Source organism: Daphnia pulex, chromosome 10, assembly GCF_021134715.1.
Source record: "Daphnia pulex isolate KAP4 chromosome 10, ASM2113471v1".
In the NCBI taxonomy this organism is placed as follows: Eukaryota; Metazoa; Arthropoda; class Branchiopoda; order Diplostraca; family Daphniidae; genus Daphnia; species Daphnia pulex.
This window is the reverse complement of record NC_060026.1, coordinates 9464872-9483367: the sequence shown is the minus strand read 5'-3', so window position 1 is coordinate 9483367 and position 18496 is coordinate 9464872. Positions and strand designations below refer to the sequence as shown.

At 35.9% G+C, this 18496-nt stretch overlaps 2 long non-coding RNA genes across 4 annotated transcripts; one reads left to right on the top strand and one right to left on the bottom strand.

The window, feature by feature from the left end:
- Nucleotides 1–1250: 1250 nt before the first annotated feature.
- Nucleotides 1251–4382, top strand: LOC124204320. 2 transcript variants are annotated; one of them, XR_006878834.1, is made up of 4 exons: nt 1251–1935; nt 2004–2232; nt 2319–3489; nt 3550–4382. It is a non-coding gene; the product is annotated as an uncharacterized LOC124204320 (long non-coding RNA). The 2 variants fall into 2 exon arrangements; XR_006878835.1 differs by having other exon boundaries at nt 1252–1935; nt 3553–4382.
- On the bottom strand, nt 4176–7290 carry LOC124204319. Of its 2 annotated transcripts, XR_006878833.1 has the most exons (7): nt 7103–7290; nt 6898–7012; nt 6007–6154; nt 5748–5943; nt 5080–5198; nt 4654–4815; nt 4176–4359 (listed from the first exon to the last, which is right to left on the bottom strand). It is a non-coding gene; the product is annotated as an uncharacterized LOC124204319 (long non-coding RNA). The 2 variants fall into 2 exon arrangements; XR_006878832.1 differs by having other exon boundaries at nt 6898–7283.
- Between the last annotated feature and the right edge of the window lie 11206 nt (nt 7291–18496).

Below are 18496 nucleotides of genomic sequence, written 5' to 3'. Positions count from 1 at the left end.
TACATGTATCGCATTGCCATAAGATTTTTAATTGAAGCACTGCGTTGTGCGACTGTGTAAGGGACCATACTTGTAGTAGATTTGATGTGCTTGTTTAGTTTTTGTAAAAGCTTCAATGACGATTCAGCCGCAGGGTTTTTCGCAGCTTCCTGGAGCTCTATGGAGAATGTTGGGTCACTCACCCATTTGGCAAAGGCATCAAAAGAGCTTTGATTACATTTTACACGGGATGCAACAACGCGTGCAGCCGAATGCCGTTGTAATTGATCGAATAGAAGGAATATAAGTCTTTCACAGTTTGAAAAACGTGCTGTGAACTGCAACATAAGATGTCGAATTGTTTCAGTTGAGAGTGTGCCCTTTTTCTTCAAACCGTTTCCAAGCATAAATAAAAATGGGAAAGATGTGTAGAAAAGAAGGTTGTTATCCTCAAATTCGTTGAAGGGGGTATGTTCCATATCGACGTGAATCTAAATTGGATATTTTCAATTTTAGGTATGTAAATAGTTTAGTTTAAATCTTAGATATTTTTACCTGGTTAATATTTTCTCGGTGCTCGTGAATACCAACAGCCTGGTTGTTGATGTATTCTGGTTCACTTGTTGATCTTTTACATTGAATCGTTTCTATAAAATTCAAAATAAAAATTGCGAATTTAGAAAAATACATTATTTTCTAAACAGAATGTACATTATTCAACACCCCTCACCCATTAATCCCTCAAATGCAGTGCGCACCGAATCAGTTTGACCTTGTGTGATCGGGATATCACGTTTAAGAAGGATAGTTGGCATCAGACGAACAGTATCTTCTTCGCGTTCTTCTACAGATGTCGTTGTTTCTTCTTGAGTAGCAATCCTATCTATTGTGATATCGCTTTCATTTTCGACTACTGTGGCATTAGTAATCAAATTTATAGTAATCTGTTCTAACTGTGAACGCATCGCAGGTGTGTCAATAATTTCGATGTTGCGGTAAAATGGGTTGATATGTTTTAACGCACTAAGCCATAGGTAAATTACGCCAACCCTCACTTTTAGTTCCAAAACGTCAGGAAATGTGGAAGGGACGAGTGTGTTGTTTAAAAAGCGTGATCCAACGATGCACACAAAAATATAATCTTCCAGATTTTCAATTCTTGGATATTCTTCACCATCTAATTATTTTAATATTTGATGTTAGTTATTGCATCTATCAATTATTGATTAGTTATATTTACCAATGGATGAATTCATCCTTTGAAGCTCAGCTAACTTTAATGGTCCGTCAGGCTGAGGAAATATAATTACGTGGCCTTTTTTGGCTGACTGTCTCTCTTGAGCTCTACTGCCAATCAGCTTAACAATGGAAACATAAAGTCTACTTTTAGATATCAGTAATTCTTCCACGATTGTTAGAGGTTCTAAACCAATGCGATCATAGTTCCCAAAGTCAATTCCAGCAGCAATGGCCAATTTCGGTATTGATGGCTTACCAACCATAATGTTGCTGTGGCATTTTGAACAAATAGCAGCAGTTCCATTTTTGACAAGCTCACGATGCAAATGATAAAGAAGACCTATTTATTTCGCAAAATTGGTTAGAGATTATATTTTAATTGCCAAACAAGCGTCAAGAAACGTTGAAGCGTATATTACGCAAATAGTGTGATTTTGCTTGACTGACACCGCTGTCACAGACCAGCCAGATATTAGGAAGCAGACGAAATCAACTTTTCTTTTCTAACAACAATAGATAGATGCGCCATGGCCAGAGACACAAATCAAATCAATAGATAGATTCTTCTGCTCTTTGCTCTGTGCAAATACTCTTATGTGATATGGAATTTCAAGAAAAGTAAAATCGTAATTCTAAAGTGATTGTTTTGTGCATTTACACCACACACCACATAATAACTTCAACTTTGCTTTTACGTGTTTGGCGATAGGGATTCAAGTAAGATCATACCTGTTCTCTCAAATTTGTAAACACTAATAACCGGTTTGTATTGGTCTGGAACGGAGGTATAGGAAGCGATTTGTTCATTTGTGAGAAGGAGAATTGACAATTGTTCTACAGGAATGTAGTGGTACGTTGTTTTCCCCATTACAAATTCCCTGATGCCACAGCTTGCACAACCAACCAACAGTGCATTGGTGTTAAAAAACTGCTGAAATCTATCAACTATTTCTCCTTTATCCTCATTTCTAAGATTATCCTTTAGTTCATGAAGCAATTGTTCAGTGACTTTCGGTAAGTCATTTGCTAAATGAAAAAAAAATCTCATGAAACGACGTTGCTTAGATTACGACATATTCTAAAGGAAATATTATATACAGGTGCCATACCACTGCTGTAAAGATTTCGAGTTGCCGAAAACCTTCCCAGTCCAGAATTAGTTGCCAAAGCCATAAGTGCAGTTATTGGGTTTTTTTCAAAATCAGCTAATTGATTAGCTGTTGGCGGTTCTTTCAAGTCCAGACTAATCGTATTTTCAGTTAAAAACTCCTCTGATGATTCCAATAGAGATAATTCTCCTCCTGTTGCTACTTCAGTTATAATTTCAATCACCAGAGCATTGCTGTCCATGTCTTGAACTTCTGAGGATTCATTTTGAAACTGCAAGCACAATTAAAATGGACTTTATTGCTTTCTTATCATCAGAATACTAACAAACAGACTAATATATTTGGAATCCTACCTCAATTTCTATGTCCACATCAATCAATTGTTCTTCAGATGGCGCCAAATCATTTGCAGAAAACAACTGCATTAATTGCGAATTTAAGTATTGTACGTTTTCAAAATAAACCACAAATTGGTTACCGATATTCGATTTTCTTCCACTAAATCAAAATCTAAACGGCTGCATTCCTCGCTTGCCGCCCTTTTCTGCGCCTTATTAATAATCTTCTGCCTGTCTGGTGTGAAAGTACTTTTTTTCTTGCCTCTTTTCGGCATTTTGAATGATTTCGCTCGTAATGCTCATGCGGAACTAAACAAATTCCTACCTCAATTTCTAACAAATTTATTAGTCCGTGTCAGAGGTACGCCATCTAGCAGATAAATCCATAATATATGAATGGAATCACCATTCCTAGATGGCGTGTAAGTTTCGAGTTTGCTTCTTGATGTTGTTTTTAAGTCTAGAATTTGGTGTTACTTGGTGTTACGAATTTCGTGATACAGATATATCGGCCGAAATATAGGTTTTCGAAATGGCGAAGGCGTCCATCGCCACACAGTGTTTCACACCTAATTCATGATAATAGAGTAAGATCATTCGCATTTGATTTCATCACTAGTTTTTAGCCCTTGGTACTTTTTTCCCCCCTTCGAGCTGTGGTCGTGTGATTTATAAGTTCTGAAAATTATCTAATGCATATTATCTCACCAGCACGCCGGCCCGCTTTTCAGATTGTATCGTCCACCTTCTTTCCTTATGGGAAAACAAGGTCCAGAAATGTACTGGAAGACTTTGAATCCAGGCCAGCAGCTGCAAATATCAAGGTATTATGGTTGGCTTGCTTTGGTGTGATTATACATAACTCATGTCTTTCGTTTCAAAAGCAGGTGCTGTTCTTAAGCTTTGAAGACATTTTAAAAGCTCTTCAAACAACTGCATCCGAGTCATTGAACACAAGGCAACTTCACTATCACAACAATGAAAACAATGTGGTCAATGTTGCGAGAAACATTTTTATTATGAAGATTCGTTGATGTTTGAATTCCTTTTTTAAAAAATTGTGTTCTGCTTCATCACCTTAATTTAAATACGTTAACAGGGGTGGCCTTGCTGGCCAACAATTTGTGTTTAAGCGTGTCACTGGACCAACGACTGATCCTCTGGAAACGAGAAGACACTCGACTTAGATGGCTCTCGCCCGTTTGCTGCGACATATCCGACATTCAAGGTCTGGACGTGTCTGTGGGTGCCTCCAAAACTTCTTTGCCCAAAATCCTGGTTTACGGTCAAGGTATTCAAATCTTTGAAGTGGACAACTTGTTCAACATCACCGAACATCACTCACAAAATAGACTATTCATCTGTCGACCCGTTATCCGACTAAGGTAAAAAGAAAAATACAAAATATATTTTGCATGGCGCGCTCGTTGGGTAACAACTTTTTGAGTTGTCTTATCTCTTTTGAAATGATTTCGGCGACGCTTTTATTACTGTAAATTGGCTCGACATATTGTGGAATGAGGACTTCGATTTATTAAATGAAATTGTATCTTGGTGTGCCATTAACAATTTTCCTTTTTTCATTTTCTTGATTTATCCTCTGAATTCTCAGGAATGGCAACTGTATCTTGCTCCTTTTTAGTCCTGATCAAGTAATCTTGAATTTCTTGCGCTTGGCGGCATACCGGTGAAAACTGCAATAGAAATGAAAAATGTTTGACTAAAATCGTTATTATTTAAAAGATACAATAATAATAAATGGTATAATAATATAAATTATAATAATTGACAATTCTAATTGAAGCGCAATTATTATAATTTATATTATTATATCAATTATATTATGTGAATAATTGCACTTAAATTAGAATTGTCATGACAATTCTAATTTAAGCTATTAAGAATTGTCATGACAATTCTGATTTAAGCGCAATTATTCAAAAGCAGGAAAACTAATAATGATTTTAATAAATCATTTAAATACTTACATCAATAAAGGTGTCATCGAAGCAATCGATGACAACCAACGAATGCTTCTGCGGAAACATGTTCCGGCGCACCCCACAAAAGGCAACCACGGGGGAATCTTGATTGCTATCGTGTAGGGCTTGGACAAATTGGGCGGCCCTGGCCCACATGGTAACGATGACCTGGAAGATAATAATAGTTTGGTTAGGTTAGGTATCACGATTGCTATTAAAAATTCCGCCATCTAGCGATCAAATTTTGATCTACATCAGGTTTAAAACGCCACTGCCATCTAGCGGTCAAATTTCAAACTACGCCCAAAACTTTTCTACTTTTGAATTACAACTATTAGTCTCCATTGAAGTCTTAGAAAAAATAGTTTAGGGTGTAGTTCCAAATTTGTCCGATAGATGGCAGGTGTTACGTCCAAAAAAATTAAACAATACCTTTACGTTAAGCTGATCGGTAATTGTAATGTCCCTCTTTGTTAGGTTTCTGTTGTTGACATTGATAACGATGTCCCCCGAATCGTCGATGACGGCCCCTACAATGGCGAACGTTTCCCCTAATAAAAGAAATTATGTTCATCAACTATCATTGGACCAAACAAGCATTAAATATGGCGCGCCGTTTCCAACATGCAAAAAAAAAATCCCGACATCTAGCGATCAAATTTTGATCTACATCAGGTTAAAAGACGCCACTGCCATCTAGCGGTCACATTTGAAACTAAACCCCAAAACTTTTCTACATAATTATTACTACTTTTGGTCACGGTTCAAGTCTTAGAAAATACTATACATCAAGGGAAATTGATCAATAAATCACTGTTTATAAGTAAGATATTATAAGTAACATGCAGGCCTACTGATAATTGACCCTGATAGATATGAATATGTATAGTATTTTTTCTAAGACTTAAATCGAGACTAAAAGTTGTAAATCAAAAGGAGAAAAGTTATTGGAAGTAGTTCCAAAATTGACCACTAGATGGCAGTGGCGTTTTTACCATATGTAGATCAAAGGTTGATCGCTAGATGGCGTTGGTTTTTTTTTAATTCTTTTTATTTTTTCATGTTGAAAATTGCATACCATAATGGTACAAGGTAATTACCTTGTCCTTTTCTACTTAACGCCCTAAGTGAAATGAAATCCTAGTTGAAGTCTTCTATATCAATATCCGCATCCGGAATGGCTTTGGAAGAGGATCCCACGGATATATAAAGGGGATTCTTTAACCAGGAAAATTTAAAAAATCTCTCCTTGAGATCCCTAATGGCAAAGCTAGATAAGCTATAACATAAGCCGACCTAGTTTTTTTATAAAATAACAATAAATTAACGGGAAACGATTGATGAAAATTAATTACTTACAATAACAGATTCGAAGAAGGCCAAACCAGGTTGACCCCAGCCTTCAGCCTTTATTGTTCCCGATCCATCACTCAGTAAAATGGTGTATTTCACTGATGATGTTTGGTTTACGGCACTTTTGCCAAACACCAGACACTTGATGGACACCCTATTGACAAATAAATAATAATAATAGAAATATAAAAATGGCCATTTGATGCATGCCGCCTACGAGATTTTTTCCATTGTTTTTCCATTTTCCATGATCATGGAAACAAAGTATTTGCTGGCGAGTAACAACATTTGTGATTTGATGGTCCCGACGTGTTGCGATCCACGTCAAAATAATTCGTTAAATTTGAAATAAAATGACAACCTCCTAATTATTCATTTAAAAAATAGCCGTGTTTTGGGGCTCAAACAATTATTTCGATAAAAAGAAATCGTTAGAAGTGCCTAACGAAACTCAACTATATTATTCCCTGTAATTTCATGTAAACTACATAAATGAATCCCTTAGAAATGACAATCAAAACATAAAACAAATGACGAACGCTGCTCACAATACCAGGACTGTGGCGTTTCTGAAATTACAAATATCTAATTTAAATGTTAAACTAATCACGATGTAAACTACATCTTTCCCTGTAGTTTTTCACGCAGATTCAGCTGATAAAGAAAATAATGCCGAAAAGCGCAAAGTGTGAACGCCAACTGTTCCCTAAACATGACTAAACTACCGAACCAATGGGAAACCGTTCACACAACGTTTAAACCAATGGGAAGCCGATAAGAAATCACATGACATCCACTAAACATTTTTAGACCTTTGTAGCGCAGACATACGGTTACGTTAAATCGCAAATGATTATTTAAAAATATACATAGAAAATACATCACGGTTGTGCTTACGATTGTGTCTCTAAAGACAGATCTTTAATCGCTGTATGGGAAATTTGGTTATTGCTGGACACAGGAACATTCAATGAAGTCGCCAAAGACGACCTAAATTTTTTGGGCGACGGACCTGCAATGTGCGACATGATGCACCGATATAAAAAACTCTATTAAGAACACAGCCATGCATAAAGATTGCACATAACGAATTTAACGATACCATTCCCTCACTACCCTATACATATGGTTCCCCTAGCGACCACACCCATCATTACAAAATGAACGATTATGGTTTATATATTGCCCCGATTTTACTGCCACCTCTTTCACCTCAACATTTGCCATTATTTCCAGCTATTGTACTGCCATCTTGGGGGGGGGATGACAAAAAACGAATACATAGTTATCCCAATAGCCACAATAACCCGAAGGCGTATACCCAAGGACCTTGTCGAGTTTCAACAGCAGCTCTTACTTGTTTGTTTGATCATACACATATTTCATTTCAAAAAATCAAATACTAACCAACAATCATGGAATGAAGATATGCTACTGCCGCCGGTCGAGTTCCATAGGTAGGGGAGTTCTTGTTTATTAATTTCAACAAATCATTTGCCTTGACAATTGTTTCGAGTTTGATCGATTTCCCCTCAGTTGATTTCAAGCAATGGCAGTAAAAAAAAGTGAATCTTTCGGTATTCCACGGGAAAAAAGTCCTACGATGAACTGTTTCTGCAATTTGTTAAATAAAATCATGTTAGAAACATCGGTTTTAATGCACAACATCATTCGTATATCATCACATGTCCAAAACATTTGGAAATGTGATGATAATTAAAAAATTTTGAAAAGTCTTACCATATATTGGGGTGATACTGTGAAACTTCCGGGTTGAGTCATTCCAATGGCAATGGTGTTACCCGGGTAGTAGTGAAAAATGATATATTCCGCCAGCATATGTAATGGTAGAATATCGGGATTTGAGGTTCCTACAAACATTCTATCAACGGCGGTCGTTGCAGAGGCACAATTCATGAAGTTTTCCATGAATACAATAGGTTGTGGTGCACCTGGAAAGTTGAATCCATTAAATGGTCCGGGATTTCTGTAATTGAAAAATTTTGCAAGATTAATTAATGCAGTTAAAATAAAAAACATCACTGTTATAAATGTAGTAAACGTACTCTGCACTTTGTTCAACTGATGCTCTTAGATCCTTAAAAATTTTATAATAGTTCACTGGTTCTCTTGGACCAGATAACCGGACAACCAGGAAAACAAGGGTTGAATTTTTCCTGGGTGCCTCCTTTATCAACAATGGCAAAACTGAACTTGTTGGCTGCAATCTTTTCGGTAAAAACCCATTTTCACAGGTATAGCAAATTCTTGAAGCACCATATTCTTTATATTTTACACAGCAATAACCGTTCACTGTCGGCAATTTCTTTTTCAAAACAAGCACTTCCGACTTGAATATTTCGTAAACACAGTGAGCCGGACTGACTTGCCTATTAATAATTTAAATTAAAAATTTCATTTTTATTTTAATTTATGAAATAAATTACCATTTAAGCTGTTGAATGACATCGCGCAAAGGAAATTTAATTTCGTTCAACAGGAATGCTGGATCGATGAGTGCTTGATGGATTGCCTTCCAAAGCCAAACTACAGGCAATTGAACTCCATTGACGTTGCAGTTAATAATAGGCTTAAAAGCGATGTTTTTTAGAAGTGATGGATCTGTTGATGGTGTAGCCTGTTGTATTGATGTTGAAGCCTCCATGGCTTCAACACCAGAATAACACATTGCAGCATTTCCTAGTGAAAGTAATCCTAAAAATGAAAATATTTGCATAAATGTCAATAACGAATATGAAAATTGATACCATTAAATTAAACTTACTTTGGCATTCATGGTCCATTTTAGTTTTGTCGTTTTTTTCCCAAAACTTTTGATATTTCGATCCTTTTTTGTGTTGTTTTAACATCTCTCGTTCCACGTTCAACGACGAATGTCTACGTTTTCGGTCTGGCATCTTCTTTGCAGCAAAAAAATATTGATTCAAATAACTGTTCGATAACAGAAATGTTTTCTTATTGAAAATTCTATTGTTACTGTCTTCAATCGTTTCAAAAGGAATTGACGAAGAATTCTTCTTTAAATGTTCTTCGTCAAATTGTTTACCGTTTGCTTTCCCAGAGAAACTTGTAAGAATTTTCAAATTTTTTCTCGAATTTAATCGATTTCTTTCCACCAATTTCTTCTCGTAATACTTGGGATCATGTATATGAGGTAAAAGATTTCTAGAATGAACTCCACGAGTACTAGAGTCTCTAAAGAACTGGTTGCATCCAGGGACTTGACAATATAGTATCTCACTTCACCATGAATACTAATTTGATGTCGTTTAAGTTCACGCCGGGAAGAGAAAGATTTTTCCGCTTGGTTTATCAAACGACATTGAACACACTCAAACCTGACTTGTTGATTTCCTTCCACATAATTTTTTAAGTTCTTCCCAGGAATGTGGCGTTTTGGATCTGTTATTTTTGAATGTCTATCCCTGTCGGATTTACGAGTAAATTCCCGTGCACATCCAGAAACTGTGCACGGGAATTTGTGTAAATGAGTGTCCCTTATATGTATTTGCAACTGTTTTTCTTGATTGTATGACTTCGAACATTCATCACACTTGAACTTCTTTTCTACCATCTGTTGGAATTCCATGCCAATTTCAAGACATTTTTTGAAGCGACAACTTTTGCAGAATTTCCTTGGGAATTGGGAACGGTATTCATACGAGGTGTTACAGTTGTTCGACTTCAGACACTCGTAATTCTTGGATTCTAAAATAAAACATATATACACATTACAAATAATAGGTTTTTATACATGGTTGGGAGAATTTTCTCTCAAACAAGTGATCTAAAAATAATTTACCAACAATACTTGTACGGAAAAATTCAGCACAAGCAGCACACGTCCTGACACCGTAACAAAGACCCCTAGAACCATTAGAGCAGACAAGGCAATGTTCAGTCGAATTTGCCATTTCGGTCAACTACAATATCTCATCCACTAAAAAAAGGAAATGTTAACTTATTTTCCATACATCACGAGGAAAAATGGCGTTAATCTATGACCATGAAGTAGAAATGGAGTAAGAGCTTTGGAAAAACCAGTAAGAGATTATATACACCACTTGCTTCTTTTGTTAGGTTTGAATACCACGATAAAAATCTATTTTTATCACAAATCTGAAATCGACAATGAACTCAACAATTTCTCGAGTTGATGGTAGACTGTATTCAGCTAATTACAGTAATGTTCTTGAACAGCATGTGCTTCGCCATCGACACAAGAGACTATATCGAACATTATTCAATATGTCTGTGTAAAAAAAAACACAAAAATGTTTTGTTTCATTTTGACTGGCCAAGACGTTTTGGTGACGAAATGCATGTTGAATCACTTTGAAGATGCTCAACAAGCTTGAGATATTCAACGAGCTCCTGCTCTTCTTCGTACTTCAGGTTTTGCCTGTGATGCACTTGATTCGAGAAATAGATATCAGGGATGGAGGCAAGATGTTAAATTTTTTTAAAGTGATTAAAAAGGGTTGTCTTAGGAATGCCATAACTTTCTGCTACTTTTCTATATGAACTCTTCTGCCATTAAAGATCATGACATAATTTCAACTGTCTCAGAGCGCTATTGTATACTTCTATACACCTTAATATAAACTAATATATATTTCTCTTTGCACCTTATTTTCCTTCTAGTAGTTACGAACCATATTAAAACCTGTAATGTTTAAACATGTGTTGATTTCAGTATCAGCAATGTTATTAAATGTAAATATACACAACTTTGTGTCACTCTCGTGAATATTTCATTTGAGTCAACAAAGAAAAGAGATCACAACTCACTAGTGTATAAATCTTAACTTTTAGAACTGAAAAATATGTTTGACAATCCAGGTGTGAAACCCCCTAGAGAAGTTTGACAATTTGTTTACTCTTTTTATCACACACAACCTGAGCAAATTTTTTAACACTCACACAATTGTAGTTTATCAACACATTTAACTTTATAAACCAAATCATTTAGTGCAATATGTTATTACATGTTGGAGAAAGTGCGACTAACTTTTTTTACTGTTTTACTAGGGCCAGGGCTGGGACCTAACAGAAGTAAAAAAAAGTCACGTGTTCACAAGGGTTGAGATAGAGCCACACAAACGACCACCCACCGACAAAAACAAGGTAAAAAAGATAGTAAAAATGCATTTTATTTTTTATAGTATCTCCACTTAATTGAAAAAATCAAAAGACAGCACTTCTGAAAGAGAAGGGAATTTCCTTTCACCTTTGCATCTTAATATATATAATTCAGCCGTTGCAGAGAAAATGGTGTTTCATTTTTCCCTTGGCTCGTCTGTTCCGTGTAACTCCAATTTTGTTCTTCATTTATTCTTGAGGGTTGGCTTTTTCCTGAATTTTTTTCAGATTTTTATAGTAAAAGGAAAATTCAAATGGATGTAAAAACTTGGGTAAATGCTGTAGAACCTTAACGCAATTCGGCTACTTTGTAGGTCTATAAGTAGGGAAATAATTATGTATCAACAACGCATTTCAAATGAAAAATGAACTTCATTATTTTAGCCCATTTCCACCTTCTACCCCATCCTGTGGTGTTGTCTTGTCTATGAAAATAAAACAGGTGAGAAATTGCAACAACACCACGAATCAAACTGTTTAGAATTGCAGGTGGCGAAGCCACTTCAAAAGCTGACTTAATACCTGAAAAGGCTTTATTTTTTTACTTCAATTTGCCTAAGAAGGGAAAGAGAGGCTGATTCGTTTGACAGACCATCCCTGAAACCATGTTGACTAGGGCTGAACCATTTTTGTCGTGTGTGCAGTTGCCAAGCACATTTTTTTGCCTGAATGACATTCTTAAACAGCTTGGAGATACTATTTGGATAAAGGTATTTTAGTTTGTTGCTCTTTTTGAAATGACGAAGAGACAGTTTTCCAAAAATTTTGAAAAAGCTGAGGTTTTATCAAGCAGAGAAAAGGTGCAGCAGATGGAATTTGATTGATTTGAAACAATGGTTAGCCAGACAGACAAAATTCCACCGGAGCCGAAGCACTTTGAAATCATACAAATCATTTAATAGGCTTTACTTCGGTGAAGGCGACAAGATTCTCCACAGAAGAGAGAGGTGCGTCACAGAACGGCAAACGAATTTATTCATCCGACGAGTTAGCCGGGAATATCTGCGAGCTAAAAACAAAGAGGATATCCTTTGGATCGAACAAAATTTACCCCATACGATAACTATAATTTGGTCGGAGTGGCATTTGGCGGAGCGGAATTTGCCATCATTTTTAGCTTTCTGAAAGTATCATCGTTTAGATTATTGTTACAGAAGGATTTCCAAGGGGAGTTTTCTTTACTGAGCTGCCGACTTGACTGACTCATCTCGTCTAAATCCTCAACCTTAACCGTGTAAATTTTCCTTTTTGTTTGTGTCGTAATTTTTTTGTTTGTCGATCGTGGTGTAGTTTTTTCTTCAACTCTATTGTATTTTTTTAATACACCTAATAGGCTAAGAGCCAGCCCATAATTTGACGCATTTTAATTAGCAAAAGGTCTGAAGGAAAAATGTGAAAGAGGTGGGTGGGGTAAAACGTGAGTGTCACGTCTGGTCCGTCACAGCGGCCGCGTATAAGCGTGACATGTTGCCGAATTCGGCGTGAAATGAAGAAAAAACGCACTTTGATTGACAGGTATAAAAAAAATACCAACAAATATATCAAATCATGCACAATTTAACTGTTGAAGACCAGACTTCCTTAAAAGTTGATTTATATCATCCAGACCTCATTTTCTTACTCGATTTGACAGAAAAGCCTACCATTCACTAAAACGGCAACGTTGCATCCCTACGCGGGGGTTTGAAATCTGATTTTCCTTTTCTATGTAAAAATGTAAAATAGCAGTACCCTGTTTGAATTTAAAGTCTTAATTTTAAATATAAATCCGATACTAAAATAATTCAGCTATAAAATTATAAATGATAACGTTATTCGCCAATTGGCAACGTTTTTTACTCTGTGTTTAGCCAGCTCTGGAAGATTTTAACATGAAAACTTTTGTCGTTATAATGTTAGAATACTTTTTTAAAATTGAAACGGTTTCAGGAATTGATTGTGTTTCAAAAGAATCAAGTCAGTGCGTGATTCACGTTGCGAAATGTTCAGAATCTGTTAAGATTTTCACTGCCAAACATCTGAAAAAGTGTCAAGATGCCCAGCTTGTGTATAAATTTCGTGCTAAGACAAAATACAGTACAATTCAAGTGCAAAAAAGTCTTGAAAATTCTCCAGGATATCACCCATCCTGTTACAGTAAATTTACATCTGTTTCTAGCCAGGAAGTGCAATTGGCTATTGAAAAGAAAAATGTTCTCGTTTACACTGAACAAGAAAATCAACCAGGAATATAAACATTACAGTGTTTCTAATATTTATCCTTGTTGCAGAATAACTTTACCTTGTAGTGCATTTCCAATAGTAATTAGACATAATTTAACTTTGCATTTTAGTTTTAGATCAACCAGCAGCAACGTCACAAACAGTTAACAGCATTCCTAGCCAGAGAACTCTCAGATCAACAACAAAAAAAACCCAACGTTACTAGAACTGACATATTTGCCAAAAAGTGTGTGTTCAGCAACAAAATAAGAAAACAGTTGAACAATAAAACGGAAAATTTAGTAACTTGTTCGAACGAAACAATACAGGTATATATGTTCTCCCAAATTCCCATTGATTTTACTGTAGAACAAACTGCCAATGCCGATGCAGCGAGCTCTGCTAAAGGTAGGCCTATATGCGTGATAGATATATTTATGGGACAATCATTTTATAATTGAACCGGTGAATTTATGCTACAGGTGTTATTCATTTTACGGAATCCATTTCAGCAAGACAGAGGTGGGCAATGTCTCACTTCATTCGCACTACATTAGTTTCGCATTTAATTAAAGAATTAGACTTAAAAAGAAAAGAAGACATTTTAAAGGAAGCCTACCCACCCAGAATTCGTAAAGACAAGAAGCACCTTTCTGATATTTTATAATTCTTTGCTTCATGCAACAATCCATTCGATGTTGATTGCAGACCTCGGCATTTGAACACCCAATCAAAAGACAAAAGATTAACACTTTTACGAAGAAGGAAAAATAACGAAGAGAACGACTAAGGCTAATACCCCTAAAAGACAAGAGAGACATTGGAATTGTCCTTTCCTACCCATTAACTCCGGTGCCCTTGGTATTTTGTCACCTCGACGGTGCAAAAAATTTAACCAACAAAGTCGTATAATATAAAAATCTGGAAAAACGAATTGTAAGTAATTCTCCGAGAACAATCGAAGTATACATCATTGACGGATTTTTCTTCCTCCACTTACTCTCCAATAACCTTCCTCAGACGTATGAAGCCATTGCACGGGTGTTACTTATAAAACTCTGCAAGTACCAAGGAAAGGAAACTCACCTGATATTTGATCAAATTCTCTATCCTTCGATCAAAGATTTCAAAAGGGATCGACGAAGCGATAATGGTGACATAAATGCGGAATACGATGTCATTGGAAAAAAGCAAAAAAAAGCCTGCCAAATTTTCTAAAGGCATTGCGGAACGATAACTTCAAACGTGAATTTGTGAAGTTTTTTACTCTGGAATTTGAAGAAGAATCTCTTTCGGATATATTGCATGAAAAAAATTTGTACATGACAGAAGGATCTACGTGTTTTTGTTATAAAGTAATTGATGGAAAAATCTTTAAGACGATAGAAGTCAGGATGCAAAGCTCACATGAAAAAGTGAAATCAGATTTCAAATACCCCATAGGGATGCAACGTTGCCGTTTCAGTGAATTTAAGGCTTTTCTGTAGCAGTCGACGGGGCTATAGTTGACCCCACGGAGGGGGGTGGCATTTGTTAAAGGGGGCGACACTCAACACCTCTTCAATCTTATAAGTCTACTACCTTCCATTGAAACACTTACTTCGTCGTCGTCCTCTGACGGAGATTGTTCGTCAAAATCGAGTTCACTGTCATCTTAATGTTCTTCTACCCTCTTTTTTCACTACGTCACTACCTTCTTCTTCCTCAGACGTTTCAAAATCTATCCTTCCGAATTCCACCGTAAAACTTGCTGGTTGTTTGAAGCAATTTAAATTGAAAAAGCAAGGCATAGAAATGAATTGGAAGTTCCTCATTTCTTTCCAATTTGGAACTACCCATAGAATTGCAAAACTCCCAAGTTCCTACAAACATTCTATCAACGGCGGTCGTTGCAGAGGCACAATTCATGAAGTTTTCCATGAATACAATAGGTTGTGGTGCACCTGGAAAGTTGAATCCATTAAATGGTCCGGGATTTCTGTAATTGAAAAATTTTGCAAGATTAATTAATGCAGTTAAAATAAAAAACATCACTGTTATAAATGTAGTAAACGTACTCTGCACTTTGTTCAACTGAGGCTCTTAGATCCTTAAAAATTTTATAATAGTTCACTGGTTCTCTTGGACCAGATAACCGGACAACCAGGAAAACAAGGGTTGAATTTTTCCTGGGTGCCTCCTTTATCAACAATGGCAAAACTGAACTTGTTGGCTGCAATCTTTTCGGTAAAAACCCATTTTCACAGGTATAGCAAATTCTTGAAGCACCATATTCTTTATATTTTACACAGCAATAACCGTTCACTGTCGGCAATTTCTTTTTCAAAACAAGCACTTCCGACTTGAATATTTCGTAAACACAGTGAGCCGGACTGACTTGCCTATTAATAATTTAAATTAAAAATTTCATTTTTATTTTAATTTATGAAATAAATTACCATTTAAGCTGTTGAATGACATCGCGCAAAGGAAATTTAATTTCGTTCAACAGGAATGCTGGATCGATGAGTGCTTGATGGATTGCCTTCCAAAGCCAAACTACAGGCAATTGAACTCCATTGACGTTGCAGTTAATAATAGGCTTAAAAGCGATGTTTTTTAGAAGTGATGGATCTGTTGATGGTGTAGCCTGTTGTATTGATGTTGAAGCCTCCATGGCTTCAACACCAGAATAACACATTGCAGCATTTCCTAGTGAAAGTAATCCTAAAAATGAAAATATTTGCATAAATGTCAATAACGAATATGAAAATTGATACCATTAAATTGAACTTACTTTGGCATTCATGGTCCATTTTAGTTTTGTCGTTTTTTTCACAAAACTTTTGATATTTCGATCCTTTTTTGTGTTGTTTTAACATCTCTCGTTCCACGTTCAACGACGAATGTCTACGTTTTCGGTCTGGCATCTTCTTTGCAGCAAACAAATATTGATTCAAATAACTGTTCGATAACAGAAATGTTTTCTTATTGAAAATTCTATTGTTACTGTCTTCAATCGTTTCAAAAGGAATTGACGAAGAATTCTTCTTTAAATGTTCTTCGTCAAATTGTTTACCGTTTGCTTTCCCAGAGAAACTTGTAAGAATTTTCAAATTTTTTCTCGAATTTAATCGATTTCTTTCCACCAATTTCTTCTCGTAATACTTGGGATCATGTATATGAGGTAAAAGATTTCTAGAATGAACTCCACGAGTACTAGAGTCTCTAAAGAACTGGTTGCATCCAGGGACTTGACAATATAGTATCTCACTTCACCATGAATACTAATTTGATGTCGTTTAAGTTCACGCCGGGAAGAGAAAGATTTTTCCGCTTGGTTTATCAAACGACATTGAACACACTCAAACCTGACTTGTTGATTTCCTTCCACATAATTTTTTAAGTTCTTCCCAGGAATGTGGCGTTTTGGATCTGTTATTTTTGAATGTCTATCCCTGTCGGATTTACGAGTAAATTCCCGTGCACATCCAGAAACTGTGCACGGGAATTTGTGTAAATGAGTGTCCCTTATATGTATTTGCAACTGTTTTTCTTGATTGTATGACTTCGAACATTCATCACACTTGAACTTCTTTTCTACCATCTGTTGGAATTCCATGCCAATTTCAAGACATTTTTTGAAGCGACAACTTTTGCAGAATTTCCTTGGGAATTGGGAACGGTATTCATACGAGGTGTTACAGTTGTTCGACTTCAGACACTCGTAATTCTTGGATTCTAAAATAAAACATATATACACATTACAAATAATAGGTTTTTATACATGGTTGGGAGAATTTTCTCTCAAACAAGTGATCTAAAAATAATTTACCAACAATACTTGTACGGAAAAATTCAGCACAAGCAGCACACGTCCTGACACCGTAACAAAGACCCCTAGAACCATTAGAGCAGACAAGGCAATGTTCAGTCGAATTTGCCATTTCGGTCAACTACAATATCTCATCCACTAAAAAAAGGAAATGTTAACTTATTTTCCATACTTCACGAGGAAAAAATGGCGTTAATCTATGACCATGAAGTAGAAATGGAGTAAGAGCTTTGGAACAACCGACGAATGGAGTCAAGAGTTCAGGTACAGTACAACATATTTGCTCAGCTGTTATGTTATTATTCATGTTGATTATATACACCACTTGCTTCTTTTGTTAGGTTTGAATACCACGATAAAAATCTATTTTTATCACAAATCTGAAATCGACAATGAACTCAACAATTTCTCGAGTTGATGGTAGACTGTATTCAGCTAATTACAGTAATCTTCTTGAACAGCATGTGCTTCGCCATCGACACAAGAGACTATATCAAACATTATTCAATATGTCTGTGTAAAAAAAAACACAAAAATGTTTTGTTTCATTTTGACTGGCCAAGACTTTTTGGTGACGAAATGCATGTTGAATCACTTTGAAGATGCTCAACAAGCTTGAGATATGCAACGAGCTCCTGCTCTTCTTCGTACTTCAGGATTTGCCTGTGATGCACTTGATTCGAGAAATAGATATCAGGGATGGAGGCAAGATGTTAAATTTTTTTAAAGTGATTAAAAAGGGTTGTCTTAGGAATGCCATAACTTTCTGCTACTTTTCTATATGAACTCTTCTGCCATTAAAGATCATGACATAATTTCAACTGTCTCAGAGCGCTATTGTATACTTCTATACACCTTAATATAAACTAATATATATTTCTCTTTGCACCTTATTTTCCTTCTAGTAGTTACGAACCATATTAAAACCTGTAATGTTTAAACATGTGTTGATTTCAGTATCAGCAATGTTATTAAATGTAAATATACACAACTTTGTGTCACTCTCGTGAATATTTCATTTGAGTCAACAAAGAAAAGAGATCACAACTCACTAGTGTATAAATCTTAACTTTTAGAACTGAAAAATATGTTTGACAATCCAGGTGTGAAACCCCCTAGAGAAGTTTGACAATTTGTTTACTCTTTTTATCACACACAACCTGAGCAAATTTTTTAACACTCACACAATTGTAGTTTATCAACACATTTAACTTTATAAACCAAATCATTTAGTGCAATATGTTATTACATGTTGGAGAAAGTGCGACTAACTTTTTTTACTGTTTTACTAGGGCCAGGGCTGGGACCTAACAGAAG